Consider the following 20,622-nt stretch of genomic DNA (forward strand, 5'->3'; position numbering starts at 1 on the left):
CAGGGTTATGCTGGTACCTGGGGACACCTGTGTGACAATTTCTGGTTTCCTCCAAAGTTGTGATGGAGCAGGCTGTGACCCGGTGAGGTGGATGGAAGTGGCCCAGGAGGTCTCCACAACTAAGCTCTGATGGTGCACTCCAGGTTCTCTGGTGGATATTTGCACCTGATCTCAGCAGCCAACAGTGTGCTGTGCAAGGAGGGCTCCCTCAAGTCAAATCCCTCCTCCGGAGAGCATTTAATGAGGTGGAGGGAGCTGCTGGGAAAATGCCTCAGGATCTCAGTGAAGCAGAGAAAGCTCACACTTCGGATTGTACAACTTCATCCCTGAGAAGTCAGAATTGCTTAGTATTGCCCCTGTTTATGGCACATCACAATTTAATATCAATAAATCTCCAAGCTGGAGGTGGTGGCAGTGACAGCATTTTCCTCGTGTCAGACCTCCTGGCACAGTGTCTCCTCCTGTTGTTGTTATGATTCCTGAAGACCTTTGGCTGTGACATTTGTACTGACTCAACACTTCACACCCCACTCCCCTGTTCCCCCAGCTGAACACAGGGTGAGAAGTTGGATGTGACATTTTGGGGTCCCCTGAAAAGCATTCTGTGCTGCTTGGGAATCCCTTGACCTGGTTTCTGCCGGTAGTCCTGACTGTTCTGCACATGTGGCTGGAGACAGGCTCCTGAATACGAGCTTGCTCCAGCCCCAGCTGGGCTCTGACCTAAGAGCCAGATCTCATGACACGGTGAGCATTTCTCCTTCCTGCTAGAAGAAGCACAGGTCTGGGGCAGCCTGGCAGGGTTACCCCTGTTCAGTGCCCACGATCTCAAATACCTCAGCACTCTCTTCCCCCAAAGGAATTGGTATTCCTGCATGGCAGGGACTTTTTATGAAGCTTGAGCCATGACAGAAATAAAACCCTCTTCTCTTTATTTTCACAGCAGTGTCTCTCTTTGCAATCAGCAGTTGTGTCTGTGTCAGCTGGAGTCACTGTCCTCATCATGGAACTGACACATTCAGGAAGAAAAGTAGCAGATACAGATAGAAACAGTCTGAACATTGTTTCCATGTGACTGGACCACTAGGTCTAATGAACACTGTGATATACCATATGTGAGAGATCAGAACATGATCTCTAGAGACCCAGGCTTCAGATTCATTGGGTAATTAAAGTGACATTCTCAGAACAGCTAAAAAATCCAGCACAATTAATAATCCAGACAACAAACTTGGCTGGCTCGTTTTTTTTGTTTCAGGCCAGCTGTGGCTTCCTTGAATTTTTATATTCTATTTGAAAATGAATCTAATAGTTTTTTTATATATATATTTTTTTAACTTGGTGGCTCAGTCACGCTCAGGCAGCCCTCCTACACTGTTCTGAGACACTCATCAATCCCAGCATTTGAAACAGATTGCACCAAAGACGACTGGGAGAACGAACATTCTTTGTCATTAGTATGTTTGGAAAGAACCCCAGCTCACTTTGTATTTTCAGACTAAGAGGATAATTTGGAAAAAAAGGGCTTGCAGGGGGTTGTCACCCAAGGAACAACAAAGAAATTGTTGTGTCAATTAATCCAAGAAACCGAAAAGGGAGAGAACTGCAGCCACCTTTCTGAGATAGAACTTAGCACAATGTAAAAGCAGCGGCTGCAAAATGCTTTAAATCTCAGGGCCGTTTTAAATTACAGACATGCCAAATGCATTCATCCAGCAAAACAAAAACAAATTACTGCTATTTATTTAGTGTACAAAGAGGTAGTTGGTGCTTCTTCAGATTTGCTTTGTATTATTAAGAAAATGCATTAATAATTATGTTCTCATTTGATTAGAATCAACAAGGTTGGAAAAGACCTGCAAGATCATCCAGTCCAACTGTGCATCAATCACCAGTAGTTCTCACTAAACCATGTCCCTCAACACAATGTCTAAACGTTCCTTGAACACCTCCAGGGTTGGTGAATGGGTAGTCCAGTACTCCTAAGAATTATAAAACATAGAATAACAGAATGCTTGGGTTGGAGGGGATCTTACAGACCATCCAGTCCCAACCCTCCACTGTGGGTTGACTCAGGCTGCCCAAGGCCTCATCCATGGTCTTAGGCACCTCCAGGGATGGGGCACCCACAGCTCTGGGAAGCAGTGCTAGCATCTCACCACCCCTCTAAATAAAGAATCTCTTCCTAATGTTTTGGTCTCATGTCTCCTTCTTCTAATCCGAATTTCTCCTTTTAGTTCAAAGCCATTCCCCCTTGTCCTACCACTATTAGACCATGTAAAAAGTTGGTCCCCTTCCTGCTTGTAAACTCCCCAAAACATAACTAGATGAAGCAGATATTGTAAATTATTCTTTGTTCTCCCAGAGGGGAAGAAGCTTATCAGTTCCTCAGCAGTCACAACAAGTCTCTGGCCAATACATGTCCAAAAACATTAAGAAACATAATAGGGATAAAGTTCATACTGGGATGGAAAGTCTAAGAAACTGAACTTCTCTGGTCAACTGGCTAGAGTGATAACATCATGTCTTACAAACCTCATGGTAACCACGTGCTAACAGCAAGACAGCCAGAGGCTGGCTCTTCTTACAGAGCAGAGTTGAACTCAGTCTGGTAACGAACTCGAGCAATTGAATTTGGACAGTTCAGCTCATTCTTGTAGGCAGAAAACTGGAAAGATTCAACAACAAAACTGTATAACAAAGGATGTGAGCACAAGCGAAGGATGTCAATGTAGATGTTTTTGGCAGTTTGCACGTGCTATTCTTGGCTCTGGGTTGCACAAATGTAAAGAAGGACAGATAATATTTGTTCTGGGCTGCAGCTGTACTATCATCTTACAGCAAATTTGTAATTAATTACAGAAAGATTTCAGAAAATATAGTTCATACTGATTGATAACCATGGCAGATACTCTTCATCCTGACCAGTTTTGTGTGATCAATCTGGTTGGATCTCCTGCTGGGACACTCCCAGCATGTGCTGCACTGAGCATCACTGCTGTTCCAGATCCCTCATGCTTCAGGTATTGGATCTCTCACTGAGGCATTCCGGGAGAGCTCCCTAGCTTTTTATCCAGAGTCCCATTCCACAAACAAAATTAAGGCATTAACCTGCCACCTGGTTATGCTGGAAGTCAGCAACAACTCCACAGTGCCTATTGCAAGCAGGTGAGATGGAGCTCCTCATATTGTTCCAAAAACACTGCTATTTACACTAAAAATGAAAATAACATCATTGTATTCCCAGTACCTACTTAAAGAGTGACTGATATGGTAGAATGAGAAGGAGGAGGCCTCCCTGCTCCCTCCAGGGATTGGCAGCCATTGGCGTGCCCTTGAATTCTGACAGGGAGAAACATGCATGCTTCAGTTGGGCTTGAAATCCCCAGGCTCCAGTACTCCTAGTCCTACAATTTCCCTCTAGTTTTTCCTTTCATATGGAAATATTCAAGGTAAAGCTCTTAAATCCAAGAAAAGAACACTGATTTTGTTGAAAGCGGGATGGGACACCTGCCTAGCAGCTGAAGACAGGCAGCGCTGGCGACCTTTGCAAATACTTTTAAGAAAAAAAAAAAAACATGCCCAGTACTTTAAATTGCACATTTTCTCTGCAGAAGAGGAAAGAGAAGAGATGTTTTGAGTCTATATAAATTTTGAGGAGACTTTATTTAGCAAAAGATCTCAAGCAGTCAGGAAAGAGGAGGTGCACAAGACTGATTTCTACATTCAGGATGGATGGGGATGTTTTGAAAGTGAAGGTTTGATCTGAGTTCCTTGAGAAGCTGACGACAGATACAATGGAACTTTTATTTGGATTTGGATAAAAGCAGAAGGGAAGCCAAAAAGTTTCTTTCAGAAACAGTTACCACAAAGAGGGGCTGCACAGAAGGATGGAAATTAGGATTTGGTTTCCAAGAGTGACAATGGTGCAATTCTGCTGAGAATCTGCAAACAGGAGTGCAGAACGAGAGCTGCTCTTCATGGGCACAGCTGGAGAAGCCTGGTAGGAGATCTGGCGACTGCTCATCTGCCATTTCCTTTGGAAGAAGAATTTTCACCATTTCACTGGGTTTAAGACTAGGAGGGGACATTAGATCATTCCTACTGACTTTTTACGTCTCACGGACCATTAAGTTTCACCAAGTTACCCCTGAAGGGAGCCAATAATGTAGTTTAGTCAAAGGCATTTAAGCTCTCAGGGGACTCAACTGCTGTGTGCTTCTGTCAGAGAACAGGAATAGCAGAGACAGTGTTAACTCCCAAAGCAACAACGGCAGTAAAAAAAGCAGATTAGATTAAATATCCCCAGATGTTCTCCACAAACAATTTGTGCTCTCCGTTGCTGAAGGGGACAAAAAGCCCAGCTGGTCCATGCCCAACCCCAGAGCTCTTCCCAAGCCTAGAGGATGTCACGTTGGATGAACCTCTAGGAAGGAAAACTGTACCCTCTCTCCAAGGCCCAAGTGGGAAGGTAAAGAGAGGAGCAGTTTGGAAATCTAGAGCCTAAGAGCTCTTTTTGAAACCACCCAATCCAACACACGTAAGTCCTTACACTTACCCCAGAAATCTAATTAATAAGTATCTTTTAAACATCTCAAGACAAGTGCGGGCAGATTTTGAGTAAAATAGCAGGAACCATTGGTGATGGGTGAATGGTTGGACTGGATGATCTTGTGGGTCTTTTCCAACCTTAGTGATTCTATGATTCTATGAAAATTAAAATAGTCATCTCAGTCCACTGTGAATTACCAAATATTAGCCATACAACATCCAGCCTCAGCATGGCACGTCCTTCATTTGCCCAATTCCTGGGACACAGAACCAAAACCCTCACTCCTGCAGAACTGCACTTGCAGCAAAATGAACTAATTGACAGCAGTGGTGCCAAGGAGCAGTTCCCACATGCTTTTCTTTGCTCGCTTGTAGTATTTGAGTTCATGTGTGGGATAGAGGGGATGTGCATGTGTGATTTATTTTTAGTGTGCCCTGCCTGGAGGCGACCCTCACACGGTGATGGAGAACCTGACATCAGGTTGGCGAAGCCGGTGGAATTTTGATGAAAGAGCACCAGTGTCTGCTTCAATTAGGATCAACTCAGCTTTCCTCCCAAATGTTTGTCCTCACAGTTCTCCAGCATGGCGTAGGTGCCAGAGTGCATCTCTTCAGCACATCCCAACGACAGCATGTTCCCACAGATTTTTTGAGCAGGGGAAAGCCAAACAGATTCTACACAACTTCATCGCTCCGCGCACGTATTTAGCTGGCAGTGGATACGTCCCATATCTTCAACCAACTGCAAATCAGGCTAATGTGATATCACAGGAAATATATGTTTCTCTTTCAAATATATAAAAGACACAGAGGTGTGGTCCCTCCTATCATTTTCCCTCACTGCTACTCTGACCACGTTGGAGGCTGCAAAGCACCAACGGTATCTACATCATATATCTGCTTTCCTTCCTTCACATTTGAACAACAATCCTACTGAAGAGCTCTTCATCACTGTTTACGCTTAGAGTTTAACTTTTTTTTAGTTAAGTTTATCAGGCTGATTAAAAAAAAAAGACATAGTTTGCCTGGCTACAAATGATGCCTTCCTTGAGTTCAAAATGGATTTGGGACACTTCTTGTATGTGCCAATTTTAAGGAAAGAGATGTCATGGTGCTTTTGTTAACAACATGATAACAAATCTTTCCTGAGGACTCTCAATCATTTAGTGCATTTTTAAAATAGAGTCATGGTGGAAGGTGAGGCCCAGGCTGTCTGAGGTTGACTTTAATCTCTGTATTTAAGGCACTAACTGAAAATCATTGCTCTTCCACTCCTGTAGTTCACATTTTGAAATTTCTTTTACTTTTTCTACTAGGCCCTTGTTCTTACCCAACACGACTACAAAACAAAAGATAAAATCCAAATATCAAAGGTCTAAACCAAGTCAGCAAACTTGTATTTATCAATATATCCCCTGTTTGCTTTGCTTGTTTTTAAGCACATCATTTTACTGAATCACAGAAAATTAAGCATTAAATATACTAAATAGTTCACAGGCAATATTCAATCAATTTTCAAACAACAGTGGCACTTTTAACATGAGTGGAGATTACACACTAGGTGCAAATATCCTACGTGAAATGCTGATATTAGGTGGGTCCTTTAAAAGACCCTCAAAAAAACATTAAGAAAGAGGTACAGGTCTCATAACTCCTGAGACCTGAGACTTCTGGAGCCACAGAGTTGGGTATTTCAGCTATCCTGCTCTCACCTAACCTCACATAACAAAAAAGAAATCCCAATATTCATCCTCAGCAAAATCTCCGTGTCTGAAGCACAATCATAAATATTAAAGCAAGATTACTACAGATGGAAAAATGGAAAAAATGATAACTATATTATAAAAGGAGGTGAAGGATGAGGACTGAACTAATTTTGCTTCTGCTGCTTCATTAGATGGCCTGTCTGTAAGTAGTGCTATAATAGGAAAACTAACGACAGTACTGGGGTGTAGCTTTCTGCTGGGGAACATGAGCAACAGAGGAAAAGAACAAAGCACCAAACCCTTTTCTTTCCCCAATGCATTGTATTTGCTCAGGGCACTTTTTCTAGACATTAGGCTTGTGACTGCCTTTAATGCTAACTTCAGGTTGCAATGAGGATGTTCTAAATCTTGCCTTCAAAGTGGCAACAGGTTGCAACATGAAAGCCAAGCTGTGGACATTTCCTGGAAATGTGATCCCAATATTAATGTTTGACTCCACTGTGGAAAGAGGGTGTTAACATCCACCTAACCCACTCCTTTCTTATCCTTCATCCCATTAATGAATGCTTTGCTCCCATGTCCCCTGCTTCCTAAAATATGTGCACAGCTACTGCCAGATTTTCTCTGGCCTGTGTTTTTGCAGATGTGCCCATCAAACTGATCTCTCAGTTTCTGTGGCATCCTGAGAGTCACGTTGTTACCTCCAATTGAGAAAACAGTATCTGGACAGATTTTCTTGGCTGTAGTGTTCCCTTTTTTTTTTTTTTTTTTTTTTTAACATTACTTCCTATTTATAATAATGTTTCCCTCAGCCCTTTCAGTCTGCTCCAGGCATAGAGTTCAATTATGACATATACACTTCTTCAGGTTTGTATTAAGACAGTAATCGAGACCATCTTTGGCTGTAGCTCAGTGTCAGCCTCTCTGCCTGGCCCATCAGCTCAATACCATTTAACTTGCCATTATAATCATATCTTCTTTGTTCATTTTTAATTAATGATTAATGGTTTTCTTTTCTTTTCTTCTGGGGGGTTGGGGCACTGTAAAACACATCACTCATGATCTGACAGGTGACTGAAGAGCTGAGTAACTTTTGGTTATTTCAGGGCAGAGATGTGAAAATGCATTTCTCAGCAAGAAAGGCGAATGTGGCAGCTGCATGTGGAGAGCAGATGAGTGGGAAGGTCTCTGGTGATCAGTGACAGCAGGGGACCAGGTGGCCATATAGACCTCCTCTAGCCCTGGGTCTACACACAGTGCTTTCAGTGTCTGCCTTGGGATCTCAGCCAGCATTTGGAAGTTCTGACTTATGGTCTACGTACAGAGCTCTCTTTTCTGCTTCTCATTTTTTCTCTTTGTGGCTTTCAGCCCTTCCCCTCTCAGACACTATGCTTTCACTAGCAAGATGCAGGATACGTGCTGAGAGCGTATACCTGCTGGAGAATGACAAGTTGCACAGTGGTTTGATTACAGAACTAGACCATGGCACACAAATGTCTTTGTGGCAGTGATCGTGGAATCACAGAATCAGTAAGGTTGGAAAAGACCCTTAAGATCCCCAAGTCCAACCCCACCCCACCCCCACCATGCCCACTGCCCACATCCCTCAGTGCCACTCCTCTACAGTTCTCAAACACCTCCAGGGACGGTGACCCCCTCACCTCCCTGGGCAGCAGTGCCACTGCATCACCACTTTCTGAGAACAAATTTTTCCTAATATCCAACCTGGCCCTGGCCCTCCCCTGTGGTCTCATGTCCCAAGCCTGCTTTTCCTCCTACAGCCAGAAATGAGCACTTTTAATCCCTTCTCATTTCTCCCTGCCTCCAGTTTTTCCACTCTTGTTTCTAAATTTCCAATTTTTAATTGTTTTGTGCTGCAGTGCATAAAAGCTTATCCTTGCATGCCACTGAACTAACACAACTAATTTCAAGACTTTCTCAGTAACAGACTAGAAATTAACAACTTCATTTGTTAATACCCCACCTTTTTCTTTTCAAAGCAGCCAAAGAACATGATGGAACACACATGCTTGCATGCACATCTGCAACGAGCCCTCCATGCTCCCAAATACACCCTTAGCAGCTTATTACTCAGATACAAGCACTGGAATTCTTGCTTGCAGAGTCAGACACCAAATGCTGTAGCCAGGTAAAGCCAGTGTTAACTCTAAGAAGTTGCAATGAGCGTGGTCCTGATGTGCCCACCTCTTAATCCTTGCTTTGGATGCAAATGAGAAGAGACCACTGTATTTCCTTAAATACTGACTCCTTTTCACAGTGGTGATGTCTTTAATTGATTTTCTAGATGAGATCCTTTTTAAATTCACAGGGATAGATTCCTTCAAAGAAGCAGAATGGATATGCCATATCTAGTACGCTTCCATAGGAAATGTGGGCATTGCTATTAATCCTAATTGGCTCAGAATTAGCCTTACCCCGTATCCCTTGCACACAGGTACTGCTGCAGGTGCAACTGTTGCTCTGCATGTTTGTAGGATGGCTGGAACAATGCTATGAGGCCTCTGTGAGGTACTGCAATACATACATGTTAAATAACAATAAAGAAAGCCACTGAGTAACCTCCTCGGAGTAGAGAATTACCTTCCCAGCAGAGAGGAGAGAAATTACGCAGCTGGCTAAGAACAGAAGGTAAAGCAGAGGGTAAGGAGGGACCTGAAGAGAGTTGGGGGAATTTTCCCTAACCTGGCTGATGTTTTTGGTAGTGATGCCTTGCATGTGCCCTACCTTAAAACACCTCCCAGCCTAGGAGGAAGGCCGGCTGGGCGACCTGTAAGAGGGCATCCAGGCTGCCTTCCTCTTGCAGTGAGCTATCGTTGGCCTTTCTGCTACGTTTTGACTCCCTGCTCATTTGAAAATAAAAGGCAGCAGATAAAAAGTGCAGGGTTCATTGTGTGCAGGAAAGCACTGCCAGGCTCACTTCTCCATGGGAATGGTCTCACTGTCCCAGCAGAGGAGGAACTCGTGTTTATTCAGGACAGAGCATTCTTCGAAGCAAACACACCCTCTGACATACCTGACAGAGCATCTTCTCCCTGGGGCCTGAATGGAGAAGCAATTCCTAAGCCCACCAGCTGCTTGATGTGTTATATATAAACATTCACATTTTCTATAAATTCTCAAGGCACATTACAGGTATCTGCTGAGCATATGCTCCAAAACCTACATGTGCTAACGCTGCTCCAAAACTGCCATCTTTTCTGCAATAACCAGAGCCATTAGATTCTTCTAAAATGAGGAGCAGCAAAAGCACAAACCCTGTGAGCTACACTCATTGATAAGTGTTAAGCCTCCGGAGCACAACCCTTTTGTATTACCCAGTGGTACATGCATTCACCTAAGGCCTGCCAAAGCAGAAATGGCTCTGAAACCCCATTTAACACTTCAACAAGGGCTAGGTTCAGAAATGACAAGATCCTTTGACACCTGAGAGCACCGGCTTTTGTGGGTTGAAGTGCCTCCCTCAGTAGTTCTTCGCTGTAGTCATTTGTTGTGGGGTTTTATTTTTCCTGTTCACATTAAGGTTCCGTTCCATTGTGCTCGCAGCCTTCTTCAGGCCTGCTTAATGTCAGGGGGGATATTACAATTTCTTCCCTGTCATTAGAACAGTTTTAATCCTGTCTGCATTGTGAGGGCAATAAATGATAATAGCAACCAGGTTTTTATTTCTGCAGTGCCTCAGAGCACCAGCTTTTTCAAAAAATCCCAAACAAACAAGTTCAAGCTTTGGATCTTTTAATCCTGGTGGGAGACTGTGTTGTCTGGGGAGCAGAAATGCAGAGCTGCGACAGATGGTGGGAGCTGGACCTATGGTTTGTGATTTTATGGTCTCTGGTGGAACTTCTATGCAAATAGTTTCTTGTGGGTGGTGGAACAAGCAGATTATATGAAGTGCAGCTAGCGAACCTGCCCAGATGGAGCTTCTGCAGAGAGGGAATACTTGTTAAGCTGTGACTGCCACCAGCTGCAGAGGGCAGCTCCCCTCCAGTGGGAGGTGCAGCATCCATCCCACTGAACAGAGCAAACTGGAATGAGGCAGCTAAAGGAATTCTGAAAAACCTTCTTTGTCGTTTCACCGACATGTCAGAGGGGGCTTCCACAGCTACAACCTTCTCCTGAATCTGCACCTGATCCCATAACAAGGTGATCTAGTGCCGAAACAAATGTCTCAGGGCCAAAGCAGCTGCTGCACACATCACCGATCGCATAAAACTACCTTGGATGCACATTTTCTGATTAAAAAAACCCTTGGACAACCATTCTTCATTGATGTTAATGGCAGGCAGCATCAAATTCCCAGGCTCAAAGCATTCTTACAGCATATCCTAGAGAGGCAATCAGTTTGGGAAAGGTTTACTAGATGTTTCACATGTAGAGCAAACATATTCATTTATGGCAACCTGATCTAGTGCCTGATTCAGTGGTTGACAACCCCGACCATGGCAGAGGGGTTGAAACTAGATAATCTTTGAGGTCCCTCCCAACCCAAGCCATTCCACTATTCTGTGTCTTCACAAAGACTTTACTGCTAGTAAAAAAAACAATACTAAGCCATCTTTTCTACATCAAGGCCAGTAAAGATACAAGGAGCACCTCAGGTTTCTTCTCAACATCCTATTCCACCAACAAGAGTGAGAAAATTGTTTGAAAAATAGGACTTGAGTCTTGGGCAGAAGAATGGATGAGCATCCCTAGCATTAAGAAAACTTTAGAATCTCTTGCTAACATGTCTACTTATATACAAACAGCACCTTTCCACCTCTACTGATTCCTATTCTGGGGGAGTTTTTAAGCTCCTAAAGTAAGGCTCTCTAGTGAGCTGCAGAGAGCAAGAAAGATCATGTAAAACATTTTGCATAAATGCAAATTGTGAGGAGGCCAGCCAGAGCACAGTAAAGGAAACTGTTATAAACTTCAGGTCATTCATCATTTGGGAGCAGTGACACTGCACATACAGATACTGCTCCTGTCTCATGCAGTTAATCAGTGTAAACCAAAGGGTATGACATGATTCAGGCTGCTACTGAGAAAATCTTACTGCCTCTCAGCAGAAAGTTTGCCTGTAAAACATTATTTAGACAGAAAAACAGCAGGAAGCTGGAAGATGCTAATTTGCACCACTTTTCACAAGCAACACAGAGACACTTTCACTATTCCCCAGATGTTATACAAGCATCTGGTGATGTTTCAGGGCAATCAAATACATTTGTCTGTGAAATTTGAGTCAATGACCACACTGGGTCGGGCAGCTTTGGACAGACAGACACCAGGAGCACCACCTTTTCAAGGAGTTGAAACAGTCCTTGGATATAACGGATCTCATACGAGAGAACTCAGCCATGGAAAGTTTCACACATCAGTATTAGATTTGCCTCCCAAAAGAAAAACTGGGGAAAGTATACTGTGTAATGGACTCTAATGGTATATGCAAAGCGGGCACATGGATGGCTAAAGATATAATTAACCTAATTAAGGCACCATTTATTCCAAAAGCCACCAAGGGTAAAGACAGGTGGAACCGCCATCTATGAGAGAAGGTTGCAAAGACAGAGGCTGCTGCCACCAGGGTTCAAAATCACACACAAAAAAAACTTGATTTGGAAGGAATAAGGCAAAAAAAAAGATCTCTGGGGCAGATTCCTCTGTCTCCAGGCATGGACGCCAAGGAGTGTAATTTAAAATCTGCATTTAACACCTTTGGGGTGGTTTTCTTCTTTCTGTACTACAACTCTATTTAGGTGCTGAACATAGCAGGCTGAATGCTTGTATGCTTCACTTTGAGCTCCTGACCCTCCTGTTAGAGAAAAGATTAATTTCCCTGTGAGAGAAATTATTTTGGGATGCCTATATTTAACATGGCAGTGAACATCTGCAGTCATATTTCCTAGGCATGTGGTGCGATCATCCCCTTGCTCTGCTGGTCCTGACAGCAGAGTGGTGTCAGTGCAGATCCTCAGTAGCATTTCTGAAAGGTGCTTAAATGGCTTCCACATCTATTAAAGAAACGCTGGGATGATCCTCAGGTGATCTGGGTTCAGGACACAGAAGGAAGCCATATGGTGCGTGCCACCTTTGAAAATCAGGTCATAACTCACATACACTGTTATACAGGCTGACTGCTGTGACAGCTTTTATCAGTGCACTCAGAGGTTGGATGCTTTGGTGGCATTGCCTCTGGAGCAGGTCTACACTGGAAGAATTGGGATGCACTGAGGGGCAGATTTGGTTGACAGAAGTGTTCTGTGCACGTGGGCTTTGCAAGTCCAACGGCTGAGCACTAATGGGTGGCCGTAACACACCTGCACTATCTTTTGAGCTTCATTCTTAAATCTCCCATGCAGGGAGTAATGACAAAATCATCCACTTTCTGTCTGCTTACAAACAACAGCCTATGCAAGGGCAAAAAGAAAACTAAGAAATTTATTTTCAGTGTAGAAAAGTTGCCTACGTTACCGTCCCTCTGGTGACTCCATCGAGGGCAACAAAAATACAATGGGCTTAAACATGGTCTACTTCTGCCAGCTGGGAAATACAACGTGTTTGCTGAATGAGGCTGCAGGGATACTGGACCTGATCTGTGTGTGCAGTATGCTGTGACCTGCTTGTAAAATTTACTTTCTTCATGACTTCTTGAGTGTAGGCTATGAAGATTCTCCTCAGAAGCATCTTTAGGCATGACTCCAGAAGGAATTTGTGATAAAAGACCTTTAAAAAACATCTCCCAACATCCTGACTGGAAAATCCTTCAAAATGAATGTATGGGAAATAACAGGAGGAGATCTGAATGCTGGGAAGAAGGGGAACAGGAAATTTTCTTCCGTGCTGAAACAGTCTTAATTTCTGGTTGGAAGTCTCCTGTCTTAGTTTCTAGCCATGAGATATTCTTATATTTGTAAAGCATCTAGCACCAAGGGGAATCTACAGCTCCTTGGGTTTTTGCTTTTTCCTTATAAAATAACCAGATGATATTTGAGGTCCCTTCCCAACCCAGGCCACTCTTTGATTCCTTATTATTGAAAGCTCCAACACAGCTGGCTGGGCTTTGGATGATTTTTCATTAAACAGAAAGCAAACATTCAAACGGTCTGTTGGACAAACACAGGGTCATTTTTTTTTAAGAAAAGTTACCCTAGATACCCCAAATATTTTTATCCGTCTTATCACAAAAGGTTCAGTCTACCTTACATTTAGCACCTCTGAGATGAAACTAATGCCAGTGGAACAGATCCAGTTCAGACATATCGCAAACAATAAAGCTAGCTGAAAATCTCCAACACTTTTTTTTCTCTCTGAATGAAAAGTGAGGTTTGATCAAATGTAGGAAGTTGCTGATTCTAACATAACACCCTGGTTTTCCCATGGGAGAGCATAAGGGAGAAAAGTTCTAGTGTTAAGTCAGAACATTAAAAAAATAAGCATTAGCATGCCATCAACCCATCTCCCCTGCTGCTCCAAGATGGTGCCAGCTCCTTTCCACCTGGAAGAGGCACTGTGTTGGCAGCCAGGAGGAGCAGCAGGGAACATCTGAGGTGAGCAGGGAATGAGATGGGGTCAATGATTTTGCTAGGGCTCATTCTCAGCTGTGGGCAGGAAGCTTGGCCACTCTCAGACTGTTTCCCTGTAAAAACTCCTTTAGAATGCATGTAGCTCGCATCCAGCACAGCTGAGATCATGGCACAACCATGCACACCTGCAGAGGCAGTTCTCCTGGAGAGCCCAGTTCTCTGCTACCCACCTCCCAAATACTTCTCACCATGTTCCACAAGGATGCATGCACACACGTGCACACACAAATCCTCCTATTAGCTAAAACCCCTCTTCCTTACAGCGGCGCACACCACACTCCTTATCATCCCATTTGCAGACGCACTGAGCTAATCTCTCTCCATGAGCCACGTGCAGCCACTCGCTTATCTTCCCCCCTTTATACAGGCGCATACTTTTTCACACTGAGACTAATCCTTCTCAGTGTCACGTACCTCCAAATCCTCCTTACAACACCCCCTCACACACTGAGTAATCCCTTTCGGAGTCTCGCACACAGCATCCTGCTGACAGCGTCCCTCGGCACACACGCAGCATCCCGTAGGCACAGGGACCTCTCTGTGTGTCACACACACACACACAATTATCCCTTTTCCCAAAGAGCATATTCTATGCTAAGTTTGGCACACATACACAAACCTGACTTCAATGCAGTAGAAACAGTGGGTTTTTGTCAAGACAGACCAATTACATGGGGCTTGGGGGGGTTTAAACCTTGGATATTTGTGTATCTGTCCTGGAAAATGGAGAGCTTGTCTCAAGAAGGAAGATTTAAAAGGTCTGGCATGCTTAGTGCAGGAAAACAAAGGCTGAGAGGGGATAGGGTTGCTCTCTATAAAAACATCAGAGAGGTAAACACTAGAGAAGAGCTATCGATACTAAAGGACAACATTGGCATGAGAACAACTGACGATAAAGTGGCCATGAATAAATGCAGAGGTGGGAAGATTTGTAGCTGTGGAAGGAGAAAAGCTGTGGGATTGTTTTCTGAAGGGAGCAGAGGAGCAGAAGCAGTGCTGGTTTGGTGTAGAGCATCGCTTTGGAGAGAGCACACAACCTGGTGTCGGTGACTGCACCCCTTCCTGTACACACTGGGCAATTTGGGCTCTGAGTTGCACCCACCTGCACTAGCACACTGTCCTAAAAAGTTAACAGTGCAATAATGCTCTGTTCCTCGGCTTTATTTCACCGCCTGCAGCAAGAGGGGAAGAAACCTGAAACTTTCCCTTGGTGCCTTGTGCCCAGCACTGACCTCACACCTGCAGCTCTTCTCCCCCGTTCGTGAAAAAACTGCCCTGGCCTTCTCCTGCACAACTGCAGCATCAGTGCAATGCAGCAGACGAGAAGCAGAAAGGGAGCAGAGAGGAAAGTGCAGGCGCAGCACCTAGGGATCTATTTTGATCACTGGGGCATGCAAAAAACACTCTCACATTTCCTCAGCAGACATTTACATTCTCGGAGTCTCCCGCCTCCACTGCTGGGCTGTCTCCAGAGACACCGAACACCTGACACGTCTGATAGGAATTACATATCTGTAACACAGACACAAAAAACCACCGGGAAATGAATATTTAGTGGACAGTAAGTGCTGCTGCATGTGGTTATCCTCCCAGGAGTGAACATGCCTGATGCTTTTCTCCCCTGTTCCTGGGTGAGGAAGATGAAGAGGATACTCACTGAGCAGCGTAAGAAAAGAAGAAATAAGAGAAGAAATAAAGGTCCCTACAATTTGCATAAGGATGAAACAATCTCATTTAAAAGGGATATAGAAAGCCAAGGCATTGAGATGCGTCTATATACCTATCCTAACAATCACAGAGCTCAGCCTCATGGGAATAAGCAACCTCTGCTTAAGCTGAAGTCAATGACTCTTGCAAAACTCGAGGTCTTGTTAAGCAGAGAATGGCATTTCTTAAAGTGTGGGCACAGGCAATGAGCAGCCATTGGGCAGAGCAGGCACAGGAGGAGAGCGGAGATGCATGGGGTGGGCAAGCTCTGATCTGGAGCTCACTCAAATTGGAGTGAAAGGGAAAGGGGGAGTGAGAGTGGGGAGATATCCCCCATTCAGACTATAGGAATTATTTATTTCAGAAGTTCTCTTATTTATAGTTAGAAAACTCAGAAGAGAACACAAAAGGAAAAACTGGCAAATAGTGCTAACAGCTTTCTTTTTATGCTCATAAGAAGTCATTTAAAAAAAAAAAAAAAGGATTTTTCTTTTTTTAATGGAAAATTTGAAAGCAAGCAAGACTATCTAATATTGTGCTGTTCCAAGTTGTCTTAAATTTCCTTTAGGTCAGGAAAACTGATAAAAATACTTTCATTTTCATTCCTTTTGTTTGTGAAGAGAAGATGGGAAAAAAAGAGAAATATGAAAATAGGTGGAAATTGGCATCACATGCTGTATTTTTTTTTTTCTGTTCTCCAACTGGTAAGTGGGAGGTAAGTGGCAAACTGGCAAAAAGTGTGAGCATACATAGAAATCTCCACATTTACCTTTTATTTCAGACTTGCAGTGGCAAGGAGATAGTAAACATTTATTGAAGATACTACTTTCCTGAGGGGGGAAAAATCTTTTGTGGCAAAGACCTGTTTTGTCTGGGAACATTTTCTATAAGTTTTCAACCACTTTTAGACAGAAATCTGTAATTACCTACAATGGGTTGGAGCATAGCAGTGGGAAAAAGTGCTGAGGGAGAACTGGTGCATTGGCTTCGGGTGCACAGAGCGCAAAACTCCTGGGTAGAAGCAAACAGACCAAATCAGATTCATGGGTGGAGGAAAACTGCGGAAAGCCTTGAGTACTTTAAACTAAAGAAGTAAAAAAGTTCATCAATGCCACAGGTGATGTTTCCAAAGTGTAGAGAACACAAAATTGTAGGTCAAGCTCTTGCACAGACCTCTTCAGCCCAAGGCTTGGCTTGATGTAAGCACAGCATACTTATTTCCAGCCAATCTGGCAGTCACTACAGTGGGCAAATACTACACACCTCATAGGGCTCAGACACATAAACCACAGCTTAGCTTTCCGTTTCCATGGCAGCCATGAGCTGCCAACAGCTCTGAGATTATGAGTGGTTCAAGCGATGCTACTGCCCTACACGCATGGTGGAAGATGTACCCAGCACACAGAGAACATGATGCACCAGCCTCCAGCCATGGTGGTTACGGGTCTCACATGGACAGGAGAACAAGGTTTGAAACTGCCTGGATAGAGAGATTAGAGAAGGGGAACACCTGGTGTAGAGAGCTCTGCAATTGCTGCTGGGTTCTAGAACATAATTGGGATACACCAGAAGACTTTGCGCAGTCGGTCTGCATGGGTAGAGAGCCTCTATTGGCACTTCTTGGCTTCGTGCTACTGGATTCAGGCCCAAGTAGGGGGATTTTCTGCTTGCTGGTTTGTTACAATGTGAATTAATATGCGCTATACCTGTTTTCTATTCAGCAAAGCCTGCACTGGGTGTGAAGGAGGGATGATCAGCAGCCAGGTCAACTGACAGTAAGGACAGTGCAAGCATGAGAAGGGATGAGTGATGAGATTGATTACCTAAAGGCAGTTCTACACTGGCTTCGGGTTAGCCAGTTTCTTTCCTACGAAATATCCCCCCTCTTCTTCTTTTCATTGTCCCTTTCACTGACTCCATATTTTTTCACAGTGCTACTCTTTGCTCTTCTTATTCCCATTTGGATTTCTGTCTCTGCTCTACTGTTTTTTCTTCAACTGCTGCACGAAACAGAGAACAATAATGTTCAGCAGAGGGGCTGCCGTAAGGATGGAGGCACTGAAGTAATCTTTTGATGAGAGAGATTATCCTTCTATTCCAGGGAAGAGATTTTTTTTACAAAAACTTAGAAACTGCAAATGGAACTAAAGAGAGCGGGCTCTGGTATAAAAAGGCTAAGGGGAGAAAAACTAATTGAACTAAAACTGTAGCGTACTTAAAAACAATAAATACAAATGCATGAAAGTAAAAGCTAATCAATTGGAAAAGGTTGTGTATCGAGGACAAAGGATAACATTACAGGATGAGATGCTTCATCTCGCTTCATCCAGAAATATCACCTGTAATGGATAGAGGTCTTTCGGAACTAAAATGGCTTCCCTTTTTTTTTTTTTTTGTGGAACATACATAATTTATCTTGGCAAATGGAATTAGGGAGGTTTCCTCTTTTCATTTTTAAGAATTCCCTAGGTGACAGATGAGAACGGTGAGGGCTCTATGAATGCAGCTTGGGTCAGTGCTTCTGGAGAAGGTGAAAGCTGCAGTGAGAGACAAAGAAGAACAGACATACGGTGGAAGCCTCAATACTTTGATCAGTATTAAATACCTTGTTCTGAATCCTCCTGTCCCAAAACATGACATTGCCTCTTAATGGAATGATTCAAAACAAACATCCTTCGTAATCCTGTTGTCTCTTTAAAAAAAAAAAAAATGTGGCATTTGCTAACGAGGCCATAAATATTGATGTCTTTCTGAGGTCCCCCAGAGCCCTATCATTTTTGCAACTGGCTGATTAATAATAGATTAAACACTTTAGATTTGCTTACTCTGGGCTTCGTAACTCTAAGTGCATCTGGTGTGTTGGTTAACAGAAGGGCCTGTGACTAGTGGGTCTGGCAGATAAAATAGGAAGATGGCAGCAAATACCTTCAAGGGCCAAACTCAACCAAAAGGACATCAGAGGCTCAGACTAATTCAGTGAGGAGCTTCAGAATGTGTTTACTACAAATAAGATTTTATGTCCTTGGAATATCTGCAGCGTTTACTACATTACGAGTCCACATGACATTACACAGTAGATGTATAACAAACTTTGCATTCATAACATGCCTTTCATTCTGAGAGCTCAGAGATGCCTTTTGCTGTGTTTTATGTGGACCAGACTGGTCTGGTTTTAGATCTACAGAGGAGTACTTCCCAAAATACAAACTTCAAGGGACTTTTTGAATGTCACATAATAATGAGTCCGTATCAAAGCCAAAAGAACCAGGCATTCCTGGTGTCTAAGCTCGTGTTCAGATCCACTGGAGACTGCTAGCACGGAGGATTTGTTCTAACTCTGCAAGCCATGAAACACCAGGGAAAATACCTGGTGTTATTCTCCTTGTTGATATAATTAATAGCATCATTTATAGTGCTCTATTAAAAGGAACCAGAAGGCTGTATGAAAAGTCACATCTGCTCTTTTCAGCTCTGAATTCAGTGAGAGTTTTGCTGCTCATAAATTGTCATCACAGCAGCATCACACAGGACTGCTTAACAACCTTGATCTCTAAATGGGCTCAACAGGGCAATACATTGCATCCCAAATGCAGCTAGGTCCCCTCCCACGCAAAGGTCAAAGACATGCTTCATTGCTCTGAAGACCGTCTGCCCATTTTTGGTGTGAAACTGGAAGGAACTGAACACACACAACAGCAGAGGATGCATGGGGAGGATGCCCAAAGTGAGCCCACTGGCCCCACTCACACTCTCCTGTCTGCAGGAGACTGCCTCTGCGTGTCTGGAATTTCTTTTTTCTCTTCAAGCCCTTACAAACAATTCTAAAAAAGCCTCAACCAAACCAAAGCAATTATCCATGTGCTTCACAGCAAATCATTGCCATTCAGCCCTCTGCCCACGCACATATGCAGACACAGTATTAGCCATGCCCAACAAAGCAGCCAGAAACATGCTTAATGTTAAACTTCAGTGGAAATTGAGAAGGCACTTGCTGGGTGTGCAGCACTTTCTGCCTGCTCTTTCTTTGTGGTGCCTGGGCACAAAGGGCTCTGAGCCTTGTCTGAAAACCCAAAGTCATGCTCCACTGCAAGCACAGGTGCAGATTGCAGCTACCTCCAGATAGCCTCTGAATTAAGTAAAAATTAAGAAAATGAGAAAAAGTCTTGTTGCTTTTCAAATTTGAACAAATTGGATATGAACACTCAGGACTGGTGGGCAATATCTTCCTTTGTAAGTGCTGTGTCTACAGCCCCTTCACTGCCATTCTGCAGCATTACAGATTCGCATGTATCCTTCACTGAAATGCAGAAATTGGTTCTGCAGATTTGCCTTTTGAAAAGCATGGATTGCTTCATATTTCTTTTTTTCCTAACTAACAGGATCTTCTGTATTACAACACTGAATTGCAGCTATCACTTCCACAGAGTAAGTGCCCCAAAAACATCTCTAATTTAGTAGGGTCAGGCAGAGTTGTGGTACCTTGGAAGGGAATGTCAAGGAGAAGGAGGGCAGAGCTGAGCCTGAGCTGACTTTGCTAAGCCACAGCTAAGTGATTCCCTGCCTGCTTCCAAGGCAGAGGCACAAGCACTGCTCCATGGAGCTAATTACACTGCAGCAAACTGACGGAAATTGAATGTTTTCCTCCTCTGATCAGGGCATTTGCAGAAGCTGAAACGATCGCTGCAGGACTGCTCAGCAAGGGAACAGCAATGCTTCCTACAGAAATGCACAACTGCTTAGGGAAAAGGGACAACCTTTCTTAAACATCTTAAGGCACAACTTTTTCACCTACAACCTGACTAGCAGGAAAGCCAATCTTTAGCCCTATTGATATGACACCTTACACAACATTGAAAGGGATGCTCCAGAGAGAAGTGGTATCAAGTGCAGAGGAATCAATTCTCACAAGGAAAACATAAGGTAAAAAGGGTTCCTCTTGGTCCTGGGAGTTAGTTATAACTCACAGCTGGTGACTGCAGATCTGCTGCCATTCAGCAGCTGCATCCCAGTCCTCACCCAGGCTATAGCTCAGTAAGACTCACCATCACCACTGAGAATTTTCCTGACCATCAGCCACC

At 43.6% G+C, this 20,622-nt stretch overlaps 1 protein-coding gene across 3 annotated transcripts in view; it reads right to left on the reverse strand.

Moving 5' to 3' along the window:
- Positions 1-20,622, reverse strand: part of GRIA1 (glutamate ionotropic receptor AMPA type subunit 1) — a 166,213-nt gene that overhangs the window by 59,423 nt on the left and 86,168 nt on the right. The window lies entirely within an intron of this gene.

The sequence above is a fragment of the Phasianus colchicus genome, chromosome 15 (assembly GCF_987193195.1).
Source record: "Phasianus colchicus chromosome 15, bPhaCol1.hap1.1, whole genome shotgun sequence".
In the NCBI taxonomy this organism is placed as follows: Eukaryota; Metazoa; Chordata; class Aves; order Galliformes; family Phasianidae; genus Phasianus; species Phasianus colchicus.